This window comes from Mandrillus leucophaeus, unplaced genomic scaffold (genome assembly GCF_000951045.1).
Source record: "Mandrillus leucophaeus isolate KB7577 unplaced genomic scaffold, Mleu.le_1.0 Scaffold1186, whole genome shotgun sequence".
Classification (NCBI taxonomy): domain Eukaryota; kingdom Metazoa; phylum Chordata; class Mammalia; order Primates; family Cercopithecidae; genus Mandrillus; species Mandrillus leucophaeus.
In genome coordinates this window covers 1-21713 of record NW_012100165.1, presented here as the reverse complement: position 1 = coordinate 21713, position 21713 = coordinate 1, and the positions used below count along the sequence as shown (strand labels likewise).

The window sequence follows — 21713 nt, the reverse complement described above, 5'->3', positions numbered from 1 at the left end:
AAGCTTCTGTGTGCTGTCTACTTCCTTCTGTGTCACCTTCTTCTCCACTCTTTGACTCAGCCCAGAACAGGAGGCCCCAACACAGGCATCTCTGCAAGCTTCTCTCTCCTCTGTCCTCCTCTTCCTCCCACAGACACTGAAGTGTAAACACTGATTTTTCACCTTTTCCTTTCTATCGGGTCAAGACAATTCTACGTTATAGTCTCCTCCTTTTATTTATTTGTTTATTTTTAATTAATTAACTAATTTTGAGAATGGGTCTTGCTCTGTTGCCCAGGCTGGAGTGCAGTGGCATTATCATGGCTCTCTGCAGCCCCAACCTCTCAGGCTCAGGCAATCCTCCTACCTCAGCCTCCCAAGTAGTGGGGACCACAGACACGTGCCACCATGATTGGCTAATATTTTAAATTTCTTGTAGAGATGAGATCTGCCTGTGTTTGCCCAGGCTGGTCTTGAACTTCTGGGCTCAAGTGATCCTCCCACTTTGGCTTTCCAAAGTGCTGGGATTACAGGTGTGAGCCACCATCCCTGTCCCCTCCTTGTTTTCAAGTAGTGCCTGCCCTCTCCCTTTCATTGGACACAGAGTCAAGGGCAGCAAGGATAGAAAAACTGCTTACCAATGAGAAAGCCTAAATCGAGAGACATTTCAAGGGCATTAAACCCATTACTCCTAACTCAAAATTGTGGTAAGAAGACATAAAGAAGAAATTGGGGGCATTACGGTGACAGGAAAATGTAGCTTAGATGATCAAGGAAGATTTTTTTTTTTTGAGTAAATGATGTTTAAGATTCATTTTTAAAACGCTGAGGGAGGGAGTAGGGAGGTGCTGGTGGCTGTAATAGGGTAGACTGAGGGATGCTGGTGCTGGATTCCTGCCTTGTAGCTTGACCATGATGGTGGTCACATGAATCTATTTGTATGATAAAATTACATAAAACTAAATCCACACACACGCACACACCCAGCACGTGTAAAGTTGTTGGAACCTGAATGTCATGAATTGCATACATACCAATTTGCGGTTGTCACACTGTGTTGTAGCTACGCAAGGTGTTATCACTGGGAGGAGCTGGGGAAAGGGTGCAAGAGAACTCTCCATGTTTCTTCTTGCGACCGCAGGTGAATCTAGCATCACCTCAAAACTAAAAGTTTGTTTAAAAAGAAAACAATGGGCCTGGTGTGGTGGCTCAAGCCTGTAATCTCAGCACTTTGGGAGGCTGAGGCGGGTGGATCACCTGGAGTCAGGAGTTCGAGACCAGCCTGGCCAACATGGCAAAACCCCATCTCTACTAAAAATATAAAAATTAGCCGGTTGTGGTGGTGCATGCCTGTAATCCCAGCTACTCGGGAGGCTGAGACAGGAGAATCGCTTGAACCTGAGAGGAGGAGGTTGCAGTGAGCTGGCTGAGATCGCACCACTGCACTGCAGTGTGGGAGACAGAGTAAGAGTCCATCTCAGATAAAAGAAAGGAAGGAAGGAAGGAAAGAGGGAGGGAGGGAGGGAAGGAAGGAAGGAAGGAAGAAGGAAAGGAAGGAAGGAAGGAAGGAAGGAAAGAAGGAAGGAAAGAAGGATCAAGTGTTAACCGTGTGAAGAACGTTCCCAGTGAAGGAATCCCATTGTGAAGGCCTGGAGGGGGAAGGGCTCAACAAACTGAAGGAGGGAAAAGAGACTTGCCACAGCACAGGAGCAAGGGGGGCTATGCCAGCGAGGAGGCTTTGGTGGAAGGAAAGAAAGTCAAAGGCTTTAGGGCTCTCTGAGCTCTTTTAGATTTTGTCTTAAGTGCCAGGGAAGGGTTGGAAGTAGGACAGTGATGTGATCAGATCTATCTTTTAAAACCATCTCTCACCGTGTAGAGAATGGCTGGGAAGTGGAAGGAGGGGAAGACGAGAGGCTTCTACAGAGGTGAGCAGGGATACTGACCAGACTATGATGGTTGCAAGTGATTTGGAAAGATACGGGCGATATTTAGAGGTATTTTGCAGGTAGAATTTGCACAATTTAGTAATGAAATGTATAATAAATGGTGAAGAAAAGGGGTGTGTCAAAGATGCCATATGTTTCTGAAATGAACAATTGGGTGGATGGAGATGCTTTATTTTTGAAGAAAAGGGATGTGTAAAAGATACCGTAATTGGGTGGATGGCGGTGCTTTATTGTCTCAAGTGGGGAAGAACAGAAGAGAAGCATATTCACATAGTCATCAAGATGGGTTTACTCATGTCCCATTGCCACACTGTCCTAAATCCATAGTTTTTAAATATGTTTGATATTTATGGGACTGATTCTCCTATCCTCATTTTTTTTTTTCAGACTTCAGCTGGCTTTTCACACCTGTTTGTTTTTCCATATGACAACACTTGGCCTTATCTAGTTCAAGAAAAAAACTCATGTTGGTGTTTTTACTCAGGTCACAGTAAATATGTAAATTAACTTAGGATAATTGACATTTTTATGAGGTTGATTTCCTCTTCAAGAACTAATCTTACCTTTCCCTAGGTTCAAGTCTTCTTTGAGGGGCCCTCAATGGTATTTTTATGTTTTCTATAATGCTTGTACATTTCCTATGAAGCTCGTTTCTAGTAAGCTCATCTTTTCTTGCTACTGTAAATGTGGTCTTCCCTTCCATTGTATATTCTAAGTGGATATTGTTTGTACATTTGAAAACTGTTGATTTATTTAAGTTAAATTTATCTAATTTAAGTAGATGGGGTCTTGATATGTTGTCCAGGCTGGCCTGGTACTCCTGGGCTCGAGCGACCCTCCTGCCCCAGCTTCCCCAGAAGGAGGGACTATAGTTGTGTGCCACCAGGCCTGCTGATTTATTTTTGCAGTTTGGTACTGACCTTACTCACTTATGTGGTTGAACTAATTTTTAGATGATTTTTTGAGGTTTCCTAGATATACAATAAAATTTGCAAATAATGATGATGATTTTGCCTTCTCCTTTCTCATTTTTATGCCTCTTTTTTCCCCTGCTAGTCTCTCGGCCTTGTTTAGTGCCTCCAAACATCTTTAAATCGAAATGATGGTAATGGACATTTTTGTCTTATTCCTGACTTAAATGGGACTTTCTTCAGGAGGGGATTTCATAAACATTGTGGTAAACTGGGTGAGGTAGATACAGTTTTTAATCACTCTAAGGAATTGCCTTGTTATTACTCATCTATTCAGAATAGTTATCAAGAATGGATGCTTATCCAATGAATTGTTTTGAAGATAATCATACTATTTTTCTTTCTTGGGAATTGCTTTAATAGTGAATTTCTTTATTGACCTCTTCTTGTATTCTCAAAATAAAATCCCCTTGGTTAAAAGATTATCCTTTTGACTTTTGCTAGATTCTGTTTGTTAATGTTTTATTTATTGCATCAATTATTTATAAGTAAATTTGGTCTGTAGTTTTCATTTGGGGGCTACCATTGTTAGGACTGATTTTCTAACTTTGTATAAAGAGTTTAAAAGATTTTTTTCCTTTTCTATGCACTGGAACATTTGAAAGTGCATTGTAGCCATCTGTTCCTGAGAAGTTTGGTGCAATTCCCCTGTGAAAACTTGGAGCCTGATTCTTTTGGGGGCTAGAGTAAAAGTTCAGTGATAGTTAGGAAGCAACTCTTAGACAAATTCCTCTATTTCTTCTATAGTAATTGATCCATTTAGATTTTTGTCTCTCCTAAAGTCAGTTTTGTAAATTTTTATTTTCCTGGAAAATAATTTTCTCCATCTGGGAATTGAGATTTATTTATATACAAATAAGAAAAATCATCTCAATTATAAGGTAATCCCACTATACGGTACATGTAATACACAAAAGCAGTATAGTGCTATTTGAAGGTGAATTTAGATTAGTTAAAAATGGATATTACAAACTCGAGAGCAACCACCTTTATTATAGAGTGTTTTTCTTTGTCGTGAAAAACCTTCTGGGCATATCTCACAATGTTCGTTCTTCTTCTACTCCTCGAACTCCTGACCTCAGGTGATTCACCCACCTCGGCCTCCCAAAGTGCTGGGATTACAGGCGTGAGCCACCATGCTTGGCCTCTTCTTCTACTCCTGCCAGAGACATGAAGGGATCTTTCCTGGCTCTTCACCATGAGAACCTGGTGGGGTTTCTGGAGGTGAAACCCATGAAAACATAGGTCTCCACCTCAATACTGCAGGCCTCGGGAGTTTGTTACTTTCATGCTAGTTCACTGCAGCAATTTGTCAAAATCATCATGGACACGTTCCTAAGAGTTGATGCCTTCATCGGCTTCTGCTCCGGGTGAGCAGGTGTCCTTGTGACTCTCTGGGCTTGCCCGTCTCTCCAGATTTGGGGGTGGCAGTTTGCTCTGCAAACTTAGTTCTCTGATGTGTCCAAGAAAGGTCACGAACTGATGGTTTGTTTGGCTTTTTCTTGTTCTAAGGATGGGAGTAATGACTTCCAAGCCCTTCTCTTGTCAGAGCTGAAATTATAAGTTAATTATCTTGTATGTAATATCTTATTTTTCTCACAGTTTTCAAGATTTTCTCTTTATCATTGGCATTCTGCAGTGTGAGTGAATGTTCTGTACCAGGGTGTGATTTTCTTTGAATGTCTCCAGCGTAGGGTTTTTGGGGCTTTACCAGATATACTCACATTTACCAGATATCGGGAGTTTTCTGTCTTTTTTTTTGATAAATAAAGAAATATGAAGACTATTCTCTCTCTCTCTCTTTCTGTCTCTCTCCTCCTCTTCCTCCTCCTTCTCCTCCTCCTCCTTCAGTTAAGCCTTATGTTGGACTGCTTGATATTGTTCTATAAGCCTCTGAGGGTCCGCTTGTTTTTCTTCACTTGTTTTTCTTTTTGTTCTTCAGGTTGGATAATTTCTGCTTATCTTCTTCCAAGTTTACTGATTCTTTATTCTGCCATCTCCCATCTGCTGTTGAGCCTATCTAGTAAATTTCTTTTTTCTTTCAGTTGTACTTCTCAGCTCTGGAGTTTTTATTTGTTTCTTTTTTATAATTTTAATTTCTCTGTTGAGATTTGCTATTTGTTCGCTCATCAACACCATGCTTCTTTTAATTCTCTGAGCATGATTATAATAGCTGCTTTAAAATCGTTTTCAGCTAAACCTAACATCTGAGTTCACTTTCAGTAAGGTTCCATAAACTTCCATGTATCCTGAATATGGACCACCCTTTCTTGTTTCTTTGTATGTCTGGCAATTTTTTGGTTCAAAACTTGATATTGTAGGTGACATGTTGCAATGACTCTGTAATGTGTTATATTCTTCTGAAGATTATTGAACTTTTTTCTATTAAGCTATTAACTTGCTTGCCTAAATTCTGATTGTAAACACTGTCTCCCTTGTAGAGTGCAGCAGCTGACATCTCTGCCCAGTTTTCTTTTCTCTTCCAGCTGCTGCGTTTATAGCCTTGTCTCTGAACATGTGTTCCATCTGTGCAGTTAAACAGTGAGTCAAAAGTTTGAGAGGAGTTTACACTGAAATATTGGGACTTATTCTCTCTGAGGTTTCCTTGCTTCCAGCTGATCTCCAGCCCCAGCTCTGTTTTCTGGCACCGCAGGCCATTATGGCTTCAGCTTTATGCCTCCTGAGCTGTGCATGGCTGGGAACACGCAGTTAAAAGAGCGACACATTTGCATATCTCACCTGATGTAGGCGTTCAAGAACACTTTTCTCTCTCACATCTGCCTGCTAGTTCTTTAAGTCTCTTGGGCTCTCTCTTACGTATGCATAGTTTAGCAGTCAGCAAAAGGTTTGGGCAGAATTTATACTCATATTTTGGGGCTCACTTCTTCTGGAACTCTCCTGATTTCAGGATTTCACTCCTAAATCTCCTCCTGTTTTGCCAACCCTACCCTCTGTTTTTCTGACACCTTTAACTAGAAAGGCTGTGATTTTCTGCAGCATGATTTGGGGTTGGGGATGGAAAACATTTGCAGGGAAAATATAGCATAAACTTGCAATTCTTACTCCTATAATCATCTCTCAAGAGTAAATTATCCTGCAGTTTCTATCCGTTTGGGTCATTCTCCAGTGCCTTCAGATGGTTTAAAAATTTTTTTTACAGTTTTTATTTAAAAAGTTTTTGTTGGAGGTTTGCTGAAAAACTTCATGCTACTTGTAGTGGACCATACTTGTGCTTCTATAAAGAAATACTTGGCTTTGCAGATGCTGCTGTGGCCAGGAGCCCCATAATACCAGCCATGGTCAACCCCACCGTGTTCTTCGACATCACCATGATGGCAAGCCCTTGGGCTGCGTCTCCTTTGATCTGTTTGCAGAGAAGTTTCCAAAGATAGCAGAAACTTTTTGAGCTCTGAGCAATTGAGAGAAAAGATATAGTTTTAAGGATTCCTGCTTTCACAGAATTATTCCAGGGCTTATGTGGCAGGGTGGTGACTTCACATGCCATAATGACACTGGTGGCAAGTCCGTCTGTGGAGAGAAATTTCATGATGAGAACTTCACCCTGAAGCCTACAGGTCCTGGCATCTTGTCCACAGCAGATGCTGGACTCAACACAAATGATTCCCAGTTTTTCATCTGCACTGCCAACACTGAGTGGCTAGATGGCAAGCATGTGGTCTCTGGCAAGGTGAGAGAAGAAACTGAATATTGTGGAGGCCATGGAGTGCTTTGGGTCCAGGAATGGCAAGACCAGCAAGGAGGTCACTATTGCTGACTGTGGACAACACTAATAAGTTTGACTTGTGTTTTATCTTAACCACTAGATCATTCCTTCTGTAGCTCAGGGGAGCACCCTGCACCCCATTTGCTCACAGTATTCTATCATCTTTGTGTTCTCACTGCAGTTCCCTTTGGGTTCCATGGGTTCCCTTCCATGCCTAGCTGGACTGCAAAGTTCAGTTTATGATTATGAAATTAAAACTAAATAACAATAATAATAATAAGAAGAAATACCTGAGACCAGGTAATGTATAAAGAAAAGAGGTTTAACTGACTCAAGGGTCTGTAGGTTACACAAGCATGACTCCAGCACCTGCTTCTGGTGATGACCTCAGGAAGCTTCCAATCACGGTGCAAGGCAGAGAGAGCAGGCAGTCACAAGGCAAGAGCAGGAGCAAGGGAGGGGAGAGGAGGCGTCATGCTGTTCTAAACAAGCAGATCTCAGAGCAAGAACTCACTCCCTATCACAAGGACAGCACCAAACCTGAGAGACTGACCCCCACGGCCTCAACACCTGTCCTCACCTTCAACCCTGGGATTACATTTCAGCAAGGGATTTGGAGGAAACACACATCCAAACCACATCACCACTGCTATCAGCAGAAGCCCTAAAGAGGCTTTTGTTTTGTTCTGTTTGCTACTTGCTTTCATTTAACTTTCCCCTCTTCCTTTTCTTATAGTGAAAAAGGAGAAAATATAAGTCCCAGGGAGGGGTTTTCCATTTTGAATACTCATCTTTGAATGAAGTGAGTCTTTTCTGGACTCATCACTTGCAGGAGGAAACTCTCTCGTCTGCTACAGTCAGAATAATTTTTTTCATCGTACAAGATTGTGTATGTGGATGATTTCTTTAATGATTACTTTTCCTTCAGCAACTGAGAGAGTTACTGAGGGTGACTCACAATGCAGTCTTTCTCCTCCATCCTGCCACATTGACAAAATGCTCCCTAAAGGCGCAGGTTGTCTGTACAATGACTTATTCAGCTTCTACTTCTTCTACTTTGCTTTGGAAGCAAACTGAGTCCACAGGAGTTTTGTTTTTTTTTTTCCTTACCATCAGTCTGCATCCACTGTTTCACTTTGGCCTTTGCAGGTTTCCTCTTAAAAATCTGCATCTTCTGCATCTGCTTGCACTTCAACTTGACCTTCACTGTTAGACCACCCTTCCTACTGTTGCGTGATTTGGGGTTTCTACTTTTTCCTAGTTTTGTCAAGGATGGTGTTGGCATGTCTGTTCCTTGTTCTCTTTGTTATTTTTGTTTGGCTTCTGAGAGGAACAGGAGGAAACACTGAACTGACCATACCGTATAAAGCCTGTCTCTTATACACATCTAGATGTGTATAAGAGACAGGAATATAGCACTTTGGGAAGCTGAGGTGGGTGGATCACTTGAGGCCAGGAGTTCAAGATCAGCCTGGCCAACATGGCAAATTCCTATCTCTACTAAAAAAAATAAAAAAAGAAAAAAAGAAAGAAAAAAAAAATAGCTTGTTATGGTGGTGTGCACCTATAATCCATCTACTTGGGAGGCTGAGGCACCAAAATTGCTTGAACCCGGGAGGTGGAGGTTGCAGTGAGCTGAGATTGTGCCACTACACTTCAGCCTGGGTAACAGAGCACTACTCTGTCAAAAACTAATAATAATAATAATAATAATAATAATAATAATATTATATAAATCACACACTTTTTTCACTCAGCATAATTCCCTGGAGCTTCATCCAGGTTGTTGCCTGAATTAAGGTTTGTATCTTTTTACTGTTAAGTAGTATTCCACGGTATGGCTGTACCATGGTTTGTTTAACCATATTCCCGCTGAAGAGCATCTGGATTATTTCCAATATTAGGATATAATGAATAAAATTTCTATAAACATTCATGTACAGGTTTCTATGTGAACATACTTTTCATTTCTGTAAGGTAAAGGCCAAGGAATAAATGGTAGTGGCAGGCTTAATATTTTTTAGAACTACCAAAATGTTTTTCAGAGTGACCATATCACTTTACAATCCCACCAACAATTTAAATTGTGGTAAGGGAAACCTTCTAGATCTTGATCCAGTTTTTCTTCATTCTCCTCAGCATTCAATAATAATTGGAAAAATTTTAAAACACACCTACCAGAATGACTAAAATAAAAAATAGCAACAACTATATTTTTCCAGCACTATGTTGAATAAGAGTGGTAAAAATGGACATCCTTGCTTTGTTCCTGATCTTTTTGGGAAAACCTTCAGTCTCTTACCATGAAGTATACTGTTAGGTATAGGGGTTTTTTTGTAGATGTTCTTTATCAAGTTAAGTTACCCTTGTATAGAAACCTTACCTACTTTTACCTCCCTTTATTTGCCCCGTTTAAAAATAATAAAGACTTTCTTTTTATTTTAGTTATTCTAATACGCGTGTTTTAAAATTTGTATTTCTCTAATGGTTAATAATGTTGAACATCTTTTCTTTTATCTTTTTCTTTTTTTGTTTTTTTGAGACAAAGTCTCGCTCTGTCACCCAGGCTGGAGTGCAGTGGCGCGATCTCAGCTCACTGCAACCTCTGCCTCCTGGGTTCAAGGGATTCTTCTGCCTCAGCCTCCTGAGTAGCTGGGATTACAGGCACCTGCTACCATGCCTGGCTAATTTTTGTATTATTAGTACAGATGGGGTTTCACCATGTTGGCCAGGCTGGTCTTGAACTCCTGACCTGAAGTGATCTGCCCGCCTCAGCCTCCCAAAGTGCTGGGATTACAGGCGTGAGCCACCGTGCTCAGCCAAACATCTTTTCAAGTGCTTATTTGCCATCTGTATTTTGTCTTCGGTGAAATATTTCTTCATGCCTTTTGCCAATTGGATTGTTCGAATTTTACTGTTGAGTTCTGAGAGGGGTTTTTTTTCCCTCCCAAGATCTTGCTCTGTTGCCCAGGCTGGAGTGCAGTGTGGTGCCATCATTGCTATCCGCAGTTTCAAACTCCTGGGTTCGAGCCATCCTCCCGCCTTGGTCCCCAGAGTGTTCTTTACATGTGCTACTTATTAGTTCTTTTCACATATGTGGTCTGCAAATATTTTCCCTTAGTTTGTAGGCTGCCTTTTCATCCTTCTAAATGTCTTTCTTAGAGCAAAAGTCTTTCATTTAGATAAAGTCCTTTTTATCAATTTTAAATTTTATGTATCATGCTTTGTTGTCAAGTCTAAGAACTCTTTGCCTACCTCTAAGATTTTCTCCTATTTCTTTTAATCTTAACTTTTTACAGATTTCCATTTTACATTTAAGTCTGTAATCTATTTTGAGTTAATTTTGTACGAGGTCTGAAATTTAGGTTGTGGTGATTTTTGTTTTTTGTTTTTTGTTTTTTTTTTATCTGCGGATGTCCAATTACGCAAGCACCATTTATTGAAAAAGTGATCTTTCCCCCATTGAATTGCTTTGCCAAAAATTATTTGGGTAAATTTGTATGGATCTATTTCTGGGTTCTCTGCCTGTTCTGTTGATCTACGTGTTTCTGCCTCTGCCAATACCACACAGTCATGATTACTGTGGCAGTACTGTAAGTCATGAAAATGGGTAGACTGATTCGTCAGATTTTTTCAAGATTGTTTTAGTTATTCTAGTTCCTTTGCCTCTCCATATAAAGTGTAGAATAATCTGCCTATATCTACAAAAATCTTGCTGGGATTTTGATAGGAGTTGTATTAAAACAGCATATCATTTTGGGGAGAATTGACACCTTTACAATGTTGCATCTTCCAATTATGAACATGATGTGCCTCGCCATTTATTTAGATATTCTTCTATTTTTTTCATTGGTGTTTGGTAGTTTTCAGCATACAGGCACTATATATATTTTGTTAGATTCACAGCTAAATATTTCATTTTATTTTGAGTGATTGTAAATAGTATTATATTTTTAATTTTGATGACCATGTGTTAATTGCTAGTATATAGAAAAGCATTTGGCTTTTGTATTTTTACCTTGTATCCTGTGACCTTGCTGAAATCACTTATTAGTGATAGGAGCTTTTATGTAGATTCTTTCATATTTTTTATATAGGCAATCCTGTCATCTGCAAGTAGGGACGATTTTATTTCTTCCTTTCCAGCCCATATATTTTTATTTCTTTTTCTAGCCTTATTCCACTGGCTGGAACTTTCAGCATTACATTGAATAGGAGTGGTGAGAGCGGACATCATTGCTTTGTTCCTAGTCTTTTTGGGAAAACCTTCAGTCTTTTGCCATTAAGTATAGTTACAGGATATTTTGGTAGATGTTCTTTATCAAGTTGAGTAAGTTACCTGTGAAGGACAGAAACTTGACCTAAATTTACATCCCTTTATATGCCCTATTATAATTGTTTTAAATATTTGCTATACATACATTTAGAACCACATCAAAGAGTGTTATAATTTTTGCTTCGACTGTCGAACATAATATAGAAAATCAAAAGAAGAAGGAAAGTATATCATATTTACTGGCATTTTTGCTTACTATATCCTGTCTTCTGTCTTGATGTCCCTAGATTCCTTTTTTTTTTCCCCCTTCTGTTTAGGTAAAATTTCTTTTAGTCATTTGTTTAAGGTAGGTCTCCTGGTGACCAGTTTTCTTAGTTTTCCATTGTCTAAGGATGTCTTGATTTTTCCTTTGTTCTTGAAAAATGTTTTCACTGTTTACAGGATTCTAGCTTGACAGTTTTTTTCTTTCAGTACTTAAAAGATGTTGTGCCACTTCCTTCACTCCACGGTTTCTGATGAGAAATCCTCTGTCATTGGAGTTATTTTTTCCTTCAGGTAAGGCATTTTTTTCATGCTGCTTCCAAGACTTTTCTTTGTCTTTAGTTTTCAGCAGTTTGGCTACAATGAGCCTACGTGTGTATTACTTTAGGTTTATCCTGTTTGGAGTTAGATTAGCCTCTTGATTCTATAGGTTGATGTCTTTTCCCAAGTTGGGATGTTTTCAGCCATTATTTCTTCTAGTACTTTTTCAGCCTCAACATTTTTCCCCTCTTCTTCTGGGATTCCAATGTCACGAATGTTACATCTTTTGTTAGGGTCCTGCAGGTCCCTGAAGCTCTGTTCACTTTTTCCAGTGGTTTAGATTTCATAATGTCTATGTTTCTATCTTCCTGTTCACTGATCCTCTCTTCTGTCCCCTCTGTTCTGCTAGTGAGTTCATCCACTGTGTTTTTATACATTATATAGTGGTTATTGCATTTTTCACTTCTAAAATTTCCATTTGGTCCTTCTTTGTATCTTCTATTCCTTTGCTGAAACATTCTATTCTTTGCAGTGTCTATTTTTCATTTGTTTCAAGCCTGTTTGTAATTGCTCACTGAAGCATGTTTATGATGGCTGCTTTAGAAAATCTTTGTCTGGTCCAGTGCAGTGGCTCCAGCTTGTAACCCCAGCATTTTGGGAGGCTGAAGCAGGAGGATCACTTGAGGTCAGGAATCTGAGACCGGCCTGATCAAAATAGTGAGACCCTGTTTCTGTTTATAAAAACAAATAGATAAATAACATAAAATTTTAAAAATATTTTTTTCCAGATAATTCTGACGTCTCTGTCACCTTGGTGCTGGCATCCACTGATGCCTTTTGTCATTTGACTTGAGATCTTCCTGTTTTTGATATGCTGAGTCATTTCCTATTAAAATCTGGACATTTTTGTATTATATTATGAGATTCTGAGTAAGATTTTTGTAGTAAATATTTAGTTGGCTACATATTACATTGGCTAATACAATTTGGTGGGCTAATTCAGCTGGCTCCCTTTGACACTGCTCTGGCAGGAATAAGGGGGAGCGCCTGGCGGGAGGAGAAGACCAGGTTTCCCAGTTGGACTCTGGTGATAACTGAGGGAGGAGGCTCCTCATTCTCCTGGGCAGGGATGGGTGTTTCAAACCTCGCTAGGCCTCCACTAATACGTCCCTGGCTGAGAGTGTTAGGTGTGTCTCATTGCACCTCCCTATGTGGCCTTCAGAGACACCAGGGGAGAGAGGCTCTTTACCACCCTACAGGAATGAAAGTTCCTGCTCCCGACTCAGCCTTCTCAGACACAAACCCAGTGAGAGAACTAGGAACACCTCATTACAGCCTGATGAGTCTGGAAGTCTAGGCTCCCTGCTTGGCTTTTGCAGGCATGGATACGGGTGAGGCCACGGTTTTCTCTATAATGTTTGTCCGGAGTGGAGCTGTTATTATCTAAAATGTCTCTGCATTGCTAGGCTGACCCTTTCCTTGTCTTTTGGCTAGGTAAGTGGGCTTTTGTTGGGGGCTTGTTTTTTGGTCTAAACCTGTTGGTGTTTTCGGGTTGCTGGCTTCTTGAACTCCATGTCTGGAATACGTAAGGCTAAAGAAACTCACCACTGTGTAATTCCTTGGTGTATCAGTTGTCTGGGGCTATCATAACAAGTACAACAGACTGGTTGACTTAAACAACACAAATGTATTATCTCACAGTTCTGAAGGCTGGAAGTCTGGGATCAAGGTGTCAGCAAGATTGGCTTCTTTTGAGGCCCCTCTCCTTGGCTTGCAGATGGCTGTCTTGTCCCAGTGTCTTCACGTGGTCTTCCCTCTGTATTTGTCTGTGTCCTAATCGCCTCTTCTTAAAAGGACACACGTCATATTGGATTAGGGCCTATATGGCAGATGCACCTGACAGCAATAACTTGGAGTGGCCAACCTGGAGATTCATTCCTTATCTGTGATGAGCATTGGAATCCCTGACCCATGCCATCGAATGTAGGCTTCGTCTTGGGTTGAATGAAGGTTGCCAGGTGGAGGTTGCCGGGAGAGGGTGCTAAGTAACAATGCTGTAAAACCACATGCTTTTGACAGGCGGTCGCAGTTTGCCTGTCCAGCCCATCGCCACTGGGCGACCCTGTATGTAAGTCCCCTCGATAAACCCTATGTCTCATGCACTGTCTCCGGGTCTCTTCTTCAGCCTCTCAAACATGACACCATTTCTATTGAAGTCATTAGGGGTCCAGCACAACAGGGCCCACTCTAAATGACCTCATTTTTCCTTACCTTTTTGAAGACTTTATCCTCAAGTGCAGTCACTGGGGATGAAAATGTTAGCTTATGAATTTTGGAGGGACAGAATTCAGCTTATGACACTTGGGTCCCAAGGTCCCTGGCCCGTCTGCCTCTTCTCTCCACCTTTCAGAGCCTTCTTATGTTTACTGTGTATACGAAGTCCAGGGTTTTGAGCTGCACTTAGTGGGAAGAATAGGGGAAAGTATCTTTCCAGAAGCAGAGGTTCCCCATTGAGTTGCCAGACTGTAAAAGTGTATTTCACGGCCTGGGCAAGGTCTTGACTCAGGCAAAGGAGCAGAAAAGGGCATTGGAGCTACTGAAAGGTGGCTCAGCATGAAGGAAAAGGGTGATTAAAAAAAAAAAATCAGAACCAGGATCCAAACTCTAGGGGGCAACTTTGTAATAAAACAAGCAAGGGCCTAGGTGGCTTGGACGATGAAACAGAGGGTCCTCAACTGGTCAGAGGACCAAAAAGGTTTGGCTCTAAGCACAGAACTAGAACTTAGTACTAGGGCCCATCCAAGCCACACACCCCTGGGCCGTGGGGTCACTTTGGGAAATGGCTCTTGAGTGAATCTGAAGAATCTTACTACCTTGGGAAGCAGATCAATTTGCTGGGGATAGGGAACCCCAGTACAGAGTGTGGCACAGAGAAGAAGCCACTTGTCACACGTGGGATGGTTGTTGCCTTGGCAAACTGACAGGGGTCTGCACTAAGATCGGCGGGGTCCACACAGCAACACTGTGACACTGGCAGATGTCCTCCTGAGTTCCCCAAACTGACCACAGACTTCAGGCCCTACCTAGCAGAGGTAGCCCTGGTGCTCATGACGCTGAGATTAGCAGACACTGGAGGCTCAACTCCAGTGGTGCTTGATGGCCACTGGGCAGGTCTAAGGTGTCCCCTCCTGCATCAGGAGCAGCTGACACCTATCGGCATGCCGAGGACTCCTCCCATATTATTCCAGGGGAGTTTATTCCCTGGGGAAAAAAAAATATATTGCCTGCTGTCGTGTAACTGCCTACTGAAACATCAAGATTTGCGATACAGATGTAAAAGTGCCCTGACTTGCAGTTAGCAGGTACATTAAGAGCTGCACATTAGTCATTGTTACAGCCCTTGTCTGTGTCGCTGGGCTACTGCCAAGAGGGGAAATGTAGATTTTAAAAATGAAAATATCATTTCTTATGCAGGAAATACTCTAGCAGTGCCTGTTTCCTCACAGTCCTTCAACGCGTCTGGTTGCTACCTTGTCATAATATTTGAATTAGGGTGGTGCGACATGCCACAGATGACACAAATGGGAGTCCTATCTGGAGCGGAAGATCTCTGCTGGAGTTGGCAAAACATACCCTGATTCCCACCTTAATTTTCCTGGAACAACAGAGAGTTGGGCCTCCGAATGCTCTGCAGACACCGCCCTCACTCCCTGGAGCATGTCTGTCTCCTCTTCACGCTGTTCATGACCATTAGTCCTATAATCCCCCATTCCTCTTCTGGCACTGAATGGAGAGGAAGAGAATGTCTCATTTTCTAGTTGCCTCAGAAAGGCCCTCCCCAGGAAGTTGCAGGGAGGGGGACCACACTTCATGGACCCAAGGCCTCTAACGAAATGGAAGGAAGTAACATTGCCACCCTCTATCTTAGGGGAATTCCCTAGGAACAGGAAGGTGGTGCCGTTTTGGCGGAAGTAGACAGGAGCCGCGTGGAGTCATAGAGTAACATGTCCAATTGTAGTAAAACTCAGGTCATTTTCAGCTTTTATTTTCTCTCCTAAGGGCTGTCTCCTTCATTCAATTGTCCAGAGCATGAAGCTAGGACCCCATGGAGAAGACTATCCATCTCACGGTAATTATGTTCAACCATCCTCTATGCACAAGCAGTAATGTCTTTAGTGTTTAAAGTCATCTTTCTTTTTTGTTATTGTTGCAGAGATGAGGTCTCTTTATGTTGCCCAGACTGGCCTTGAACTCCTGGCCTCGATCTCCTGGCCTCAAGCGATCCTCCCACCTCGGCCTTCCAAAGTGCTGGGATTAGAGGCGTGAACCACTACACCTGACTTTACAGTAAATGCAAATCTGATCCTGTCACTATCCAGCTTAATCACTTCCTGCGGTGCTCTGGGACAGAACCCAGCCTCCTTAGCATGTAGGCAAGGTCCCTTTGCTTGGGCCTCGTTAGCTCCTCCTGTCTTGCTTCCTTCTGTGTCTCTCCCATGATCATCCTCCTGTGATGGCCACACTGGAGCCTCACTGAGCTGTTTGCACAAAACTTCATGTCTCCCACATCTCCATGCCGATGTTCTCACCGTTCTCTCTGCCTCAATGTCCCTTCCAGACAGCGAGGTTAGATGCCTAGCTTCGTGCTTTTGTGACGTATGCACCTTTATCAGCACTCTTATCACACTGTACTAAAATCCTGCCTTATTAGCTGTCTTCCCTACTTGGCTATGAACTAAGCAAGCACAGAGATTGCCTATTACTCTTCTACTTTCCTGAGACACAGCAGAAAGCCTGAAACCTAGGCTTAGTTGGCCCTTGATACATGTTAATTAAATGAAGGACTAATTCCATGAACAGAAGAGAGGATCAGTGAACAGGAAGATGAATTTCCCGTCCTGAAGGATCGTTCCATGCGGTGTCACTTGCTTTTTTCCTCAGTGTTCAAATAAAGATTCAATTAAACTCAGCAAATATTTATAGGGCACTTATTACGTGCCCCTCCTGTGCTAGGCACTGGAGATACAAAGACAAAGAAGTGCAGTCCTGAGGACCCTCAAGTAGTTCCCAGCCGGGAAAGGGATACTGATGGACCCAGCTGTCCATCAGCCGACAAGTCCAGACCAAAACACCTCACAGAAGACCCGGCTGGGTTTTCCACCAGGAGGGCTCAGGTCAGGTCAGGTGCTCCTGCTAAATGAGTTGTGAAAACAGCCAGCCTTTTTCAGGCCTCTAGACCAGGAGGCAGGAATGTGCTCGGTAATGCAGCTGTGGTGCTCCCGCCCATAGACCCCCAATAGGAACCAAACAACCCTGGGATGAAGGCAGAGGGTGGGCTGGCTGGAGGGCCTGGGAATGCCGCTGGGGAGGATGGACCTTGTGAAGCTGTGCTTCCTCTGAGCTCTAACTTAGATCACAAGGAGATTGGGAAGGACTGTTGGTGTGTCTTTCTGGGTGTTGCTAGAATCAGGGAACCCTAAAGGCTCCAGAGTCACCAAAGCTGTCACCACTGGGAACAAAGGCTTCTGTCCGCTAGGTAAGTATAATCATGCACCAATGACAGGGGCAGGAGAGTGGGGAGCTGGGGTTGGAGGGCCCTTCCCAGCATCTGGAAAATCACATCGAGTGAAGGGGTATTGACTAGAGATGGTCTTTTCCATTTCTGTTATTCTTTTAGAAGCTAGTAGGAGTATTATAGAGTCAGGTTTAGTAAGGAAGATGGGAAAACTCTCAGTTCACCCAGTTGCTTTTAATTTATTAGTCTTATGTCTGTCTCCATTATTCCACACTTCTCACACCCCTATCATCGATCATAAAGTTCAGGAAAGAAGGTAAACAACATTAGGAGAGCCAGACATGAGCCAAGCTCCAGTTGGCATATTTAGCGTCCGATGGGAGAGTGACCAAAAGTGAGACCCAATCGGTGGTCTCTAAACATATGATGGAAGCCTCTGGCTGCTGCCCCTTTGCAAGAGGCTCTGAAGAGCAAGTGTGCAAAGGAGGACAGAGAGGGAGAGGAAGGAGGAGGCAGAGCAGACACTTGGGCGGCAAGGGTAGTGTTCTGGAAGTCTGGTATGATTCTGTCGCATTGCATCATCATCACGAAGGGGCCACATCTGAAGCAAAAAATGGCAAAGACTCAAAGAAAATAAATCATGCAGACTCTGGAATGACCTCATTAAAAAGCTGCTCTCTCTGCTGCCATGTTCTATTTATAGCTGAAATATGAGCATTCCTGACAGGAAATCTAAATGACAGCAAGCCTAGGGTTTTAAGGCAGTGGGTAGGGGTTTGCTTAATAAATCATCTGGTATTTTTACTCAGATGATTTTTCTATTCTAATGAAACTGTTAGTTCAGTTCTCTTTTCTGCATGAGATGACATTCATGGGATGTGTTTTTTACTCAGGAATTGAGGATAAAGAAGCAAAAGGATCCTTTCATATAAAATATTTTGCTAAATACATGTGAACTTCGTAATACACCATTACCCTCAACACATCTTAATGCTGGTTCACAATGTTCTTTTTCAGGCCATATTGTAGCTGTTATTTCCAGTGATCATTGTAAATAACTTTATTATGTTTCACTGAAATCAATTTCATAGAAATCAAACCAATAGGGAAAACATCTTTTACAAAGGAAGACATAGAGCCTTATTCCAAATGTTAAGAGAAACAAGCAGATCATATATTGTGTAAATAAGCAGAGCCACACTTCTAAAACTCTGAAGCCCAGGGCCTGGATGGAGCTGCCAGCAAGTTCCCTCTCCGTCTTATGGACAGAGGCAGGATTCATCTTTTGCTTTTAAGTTTTCTGGGGGGAAAATATTTAACAAGCTTTTCATTTCTGGAAGACAGTGCTCTTCAGCCTGAGGACAGTTCAGATGCTTTTAAAAGAAAAAAAGTACAGACCCCCTCTACTCCCCCACAACCGACCCAGTGCTGTTAAAGTTTTTATAACACTTCAAAATTATGTGTTTATTATATTTTATTACAACACTTCACAAATATGTGTTTAAGGCAAGATTTGAAATTCTGATTCTTGTGGCTCTTATACAACTTTAAAACCAAAGCAAATTGTGATGTTTAATTTTATGTGTCAACTTAGCTAGGCCATGGTACCCAGATATTTGGGCAAACATTATCTTAAATGTTACTGTGAAGGTTTTCTTTTAGATGAAATTAATGCATTTGAGTCAGTGGACTTTGAGCAAGGCAGATACCCTCCATAATACAGGTGGGCCTCGTGCAATCAGTTGAAGGCCTTAATAGAAAAAGACTGCTTTCTCCCCAGCAAGAAGGAATTCTGTCAGGAGAGGGCATTTGGATTCGAACTATACGACAGCTTTCCCCTGGGTCTCCAGCTTGTTGGCCTGCCCTGCAGATTTTGGACTTGCCAACCTCCATAATTATGTGAGTCAATTTCTTTTTTTTAAATACATAACAATTTTTTGAAAACAGACACAAGCGTCTCACTATATTGCCCGGGCTGGTCTTGAACTCCTAGGCTCAAGTGATCCTCCCTCCAGCCTCAGCTTCCCAAAGTGCCGGGATTATAGGCATGAGCCACTGCGCCCAGCTGGTGTGAGCCAATTTCTTAGAATAAATCTCTTTCCCCACACAAACACACACACACACACGCAAGCACACGCATGCCCTGTTGGTTCTGTTTCTCTAGAGATCCCAGACTAATACACAAATCTAAAAGTTAAATACCCCCAAACTACAAAACTAATAAAATTGATATGAACAACTGGAATGTAATGTGACAGGTATTGTTAGTTGTTTGCAGTTACTGATGTCAGGTTTCATAGCAGAAAGAGCTCTTCTTAGAACTGTTTTGGTATTTCATCTGTTTCTGAATTTGATTTTTAAAACCCTAATGCCAAGAAAGAAGTGCATTGTATAAAACAATATAAAAAACTTTAAGCTTTTACTTTATAACTCCTGGAAAGTTAGAACTGATCATTAAAATTTTACCAAGAAGCAGTCTTCAAATAATAATTCTATAAAGCTGTTTTGGTCATTGGAGGATAACATTAGCGTTGTAGCATTATTTAAACATACATTCAATATGATCTAATTCAATTATTTCTGGAAGTGGGAAGAAAAGCATTCTTCCCTGCTAATAGACTGTTTTATTTGGTGCATACAGACACAGAACACTCCATACAACCACTTTCAAATATGAAAATGGTACTGCCTGCCAGAGAATAGGATCTTTAGAATTCTGCATATTTATATTATCATAGGCCATGGCTGATTCAATTCTTCTGCCACTTTATTCAAGATGTTATAAACTCTTCATTTATAGCGTGTGCCGTGATATCATTTAGACTTTAGTTCTCAAACTTCACAAATGCAAATGCAGGCAATAAAAATTATTGCCAGTACTCTGGGCCACCAGAAAATTCAGAACATGCTTTAAAAACTCATTGAAACGAAAACAATAGATTTAAAATAATCATACCTTTATATGTACAGAGCTCCTAAATATCAGTAAAGAAAGAGGAATAATCTTATCAGTGGAGAAAGAACATAAATTGGCAAGTTACCAAAAAATGAAATAAAAAACAGCATAGAGGCTGGGAGCAGTGGCTCATGCCCGTAATCTCAGCACTTTGGGAGGCTGTAGTGGGCAGATCACTTGAGTCCAGGAGTTTGAGGAAACATGGTGAGACCTCGTCTCTACAAAACCAAAAATTAGCCGGGCGTGGTGGTGCACGCCTGTAGCCCCAGCTGCTCAGAAGGCTGAGGTTGCAGGATCGTTTGAACCCGGCAGACAGAGGTTGCAGTGAGCCGTAATCATGCCATTGCACTCCAGCCAGGGTGACAGAGACAGCCCTGTCTCAAAAACAACCGCCACCACCACCACGACGGCGGCATAGAAACCTGTGAAAAGACTTCTGGTTAAGCATGGTAACTTTAACATACATATTTGTCTTTCTTCCCACCCATACTGCCTACTAAAATTGCAGAAAGAAAGAAACAAGTATAATGCCACAATATGGGAGAAAAGATCTCAGATGAGTGATATGGACATCACTTTGGAAGCTAGAGAGCAGATAGACCAATGGCACTTGACTCAGTAGCCAGAGCAGAACCTGAGACCACAAGAGCGGGCAGTGGGAATGGCAAGGAAGCCAAGAAGAAGCAAACCAATTCACACTACAACTCCAAAAAGGCACCGGGATTGGAGGTTCCAGGTACCTCTAAAAACAGAGGTAAAAAAATGATTACAAGGAGTAGTTATATTTAAGGATCCCCTCTTGTCCACAGCTGAGCAATCGCCTCTACCCTGCCCCCACGGAAAACTGGAGGTTGAGTCTCCCTGTGAATGTGGGACACCAGGTGCAACTGAACATGAGTGTGTAAGTAAATGTCCACATACTGAATGGTGACACCCTATGTCCAGTCTTCTCCCCTATCTTGTGCATGGAATGTTAATAGGCAGGAAGTCGGAGGATTTTTCTCTAGGGAAATGAATGAGCCCAAGGGAAAAGAACCAGCATTAATGGCCTTTGGGAGTTTTCCAACAAAGCATTTCCCATCTGATCACCCTACAGGGAAACGAAAAAGTCAAAAGTTCTCATCTATTCACATAAAGCTTCCAAATAAAGGTTTTAGAATCTCACTTTTAAATAGGAATAATCAATTGAGAATTAGTAGACACCTCAGGCATGCCTATGACATGAAAGACAGGGCAGCACTGGACTGCCCAACAGCAGCAGCCCCAGAAGGTTAAAGACAATGGAGTGATGCCTTCAGGATGCTGGGAAGTTATCTCAAAACTGGAATTTCATACTCTATGGTTTAAATGTAGATAGAATAAAGATGTCTTCAAATATTATATAAGGTCTCAAAAATTTAAGTTTCATGTACTGTTTCACGAAAAGCTGCTAGGTGATGTTCTTCACCAAAATAAGTCAATTAATAAAGAAAGGGGAAGAGAGGCATTCATGAAATAGGGAATCCTGCAAGAGGGAGGAGAAAGAATCCCTAGGATTTCCTGATGGGGAAAATCCCAGGGCAATGGTGCAGCAGTAGTCCAGAGAAGCAGACCAAACCTGTGCAAGAAGACAGAGGGCTCCAAAAAAGATGTTTATTTGAGGGTGGATGGGGTAGGGGATATGGGTGAACGTGAGTCACCATACTGTTTGAACACTTCGAAGTAGATTTTTAATTTGTTTTTATTTATTTAGTTTTTTGAGACAGGTTCTCACTCTGTTGCCCAGACTGCAGAGCAATGGTGCGATCCTGGCTCACTGCAACCTTCGCCTCCTGGGCTCAAGCC

General features: G+C 41.8%; 1 pseudogene; it reads left to right on the top strand.

Annotated features, from left to right (window-relative positions):
* The window catches only part of LOC105528844, a 59738-nt pseudogene extending 42784 nt beyond the window's left edge, over positions 1–16954 (top strand).
* Positions 16955–21713: the final 4759 nt, after the last annotated feature.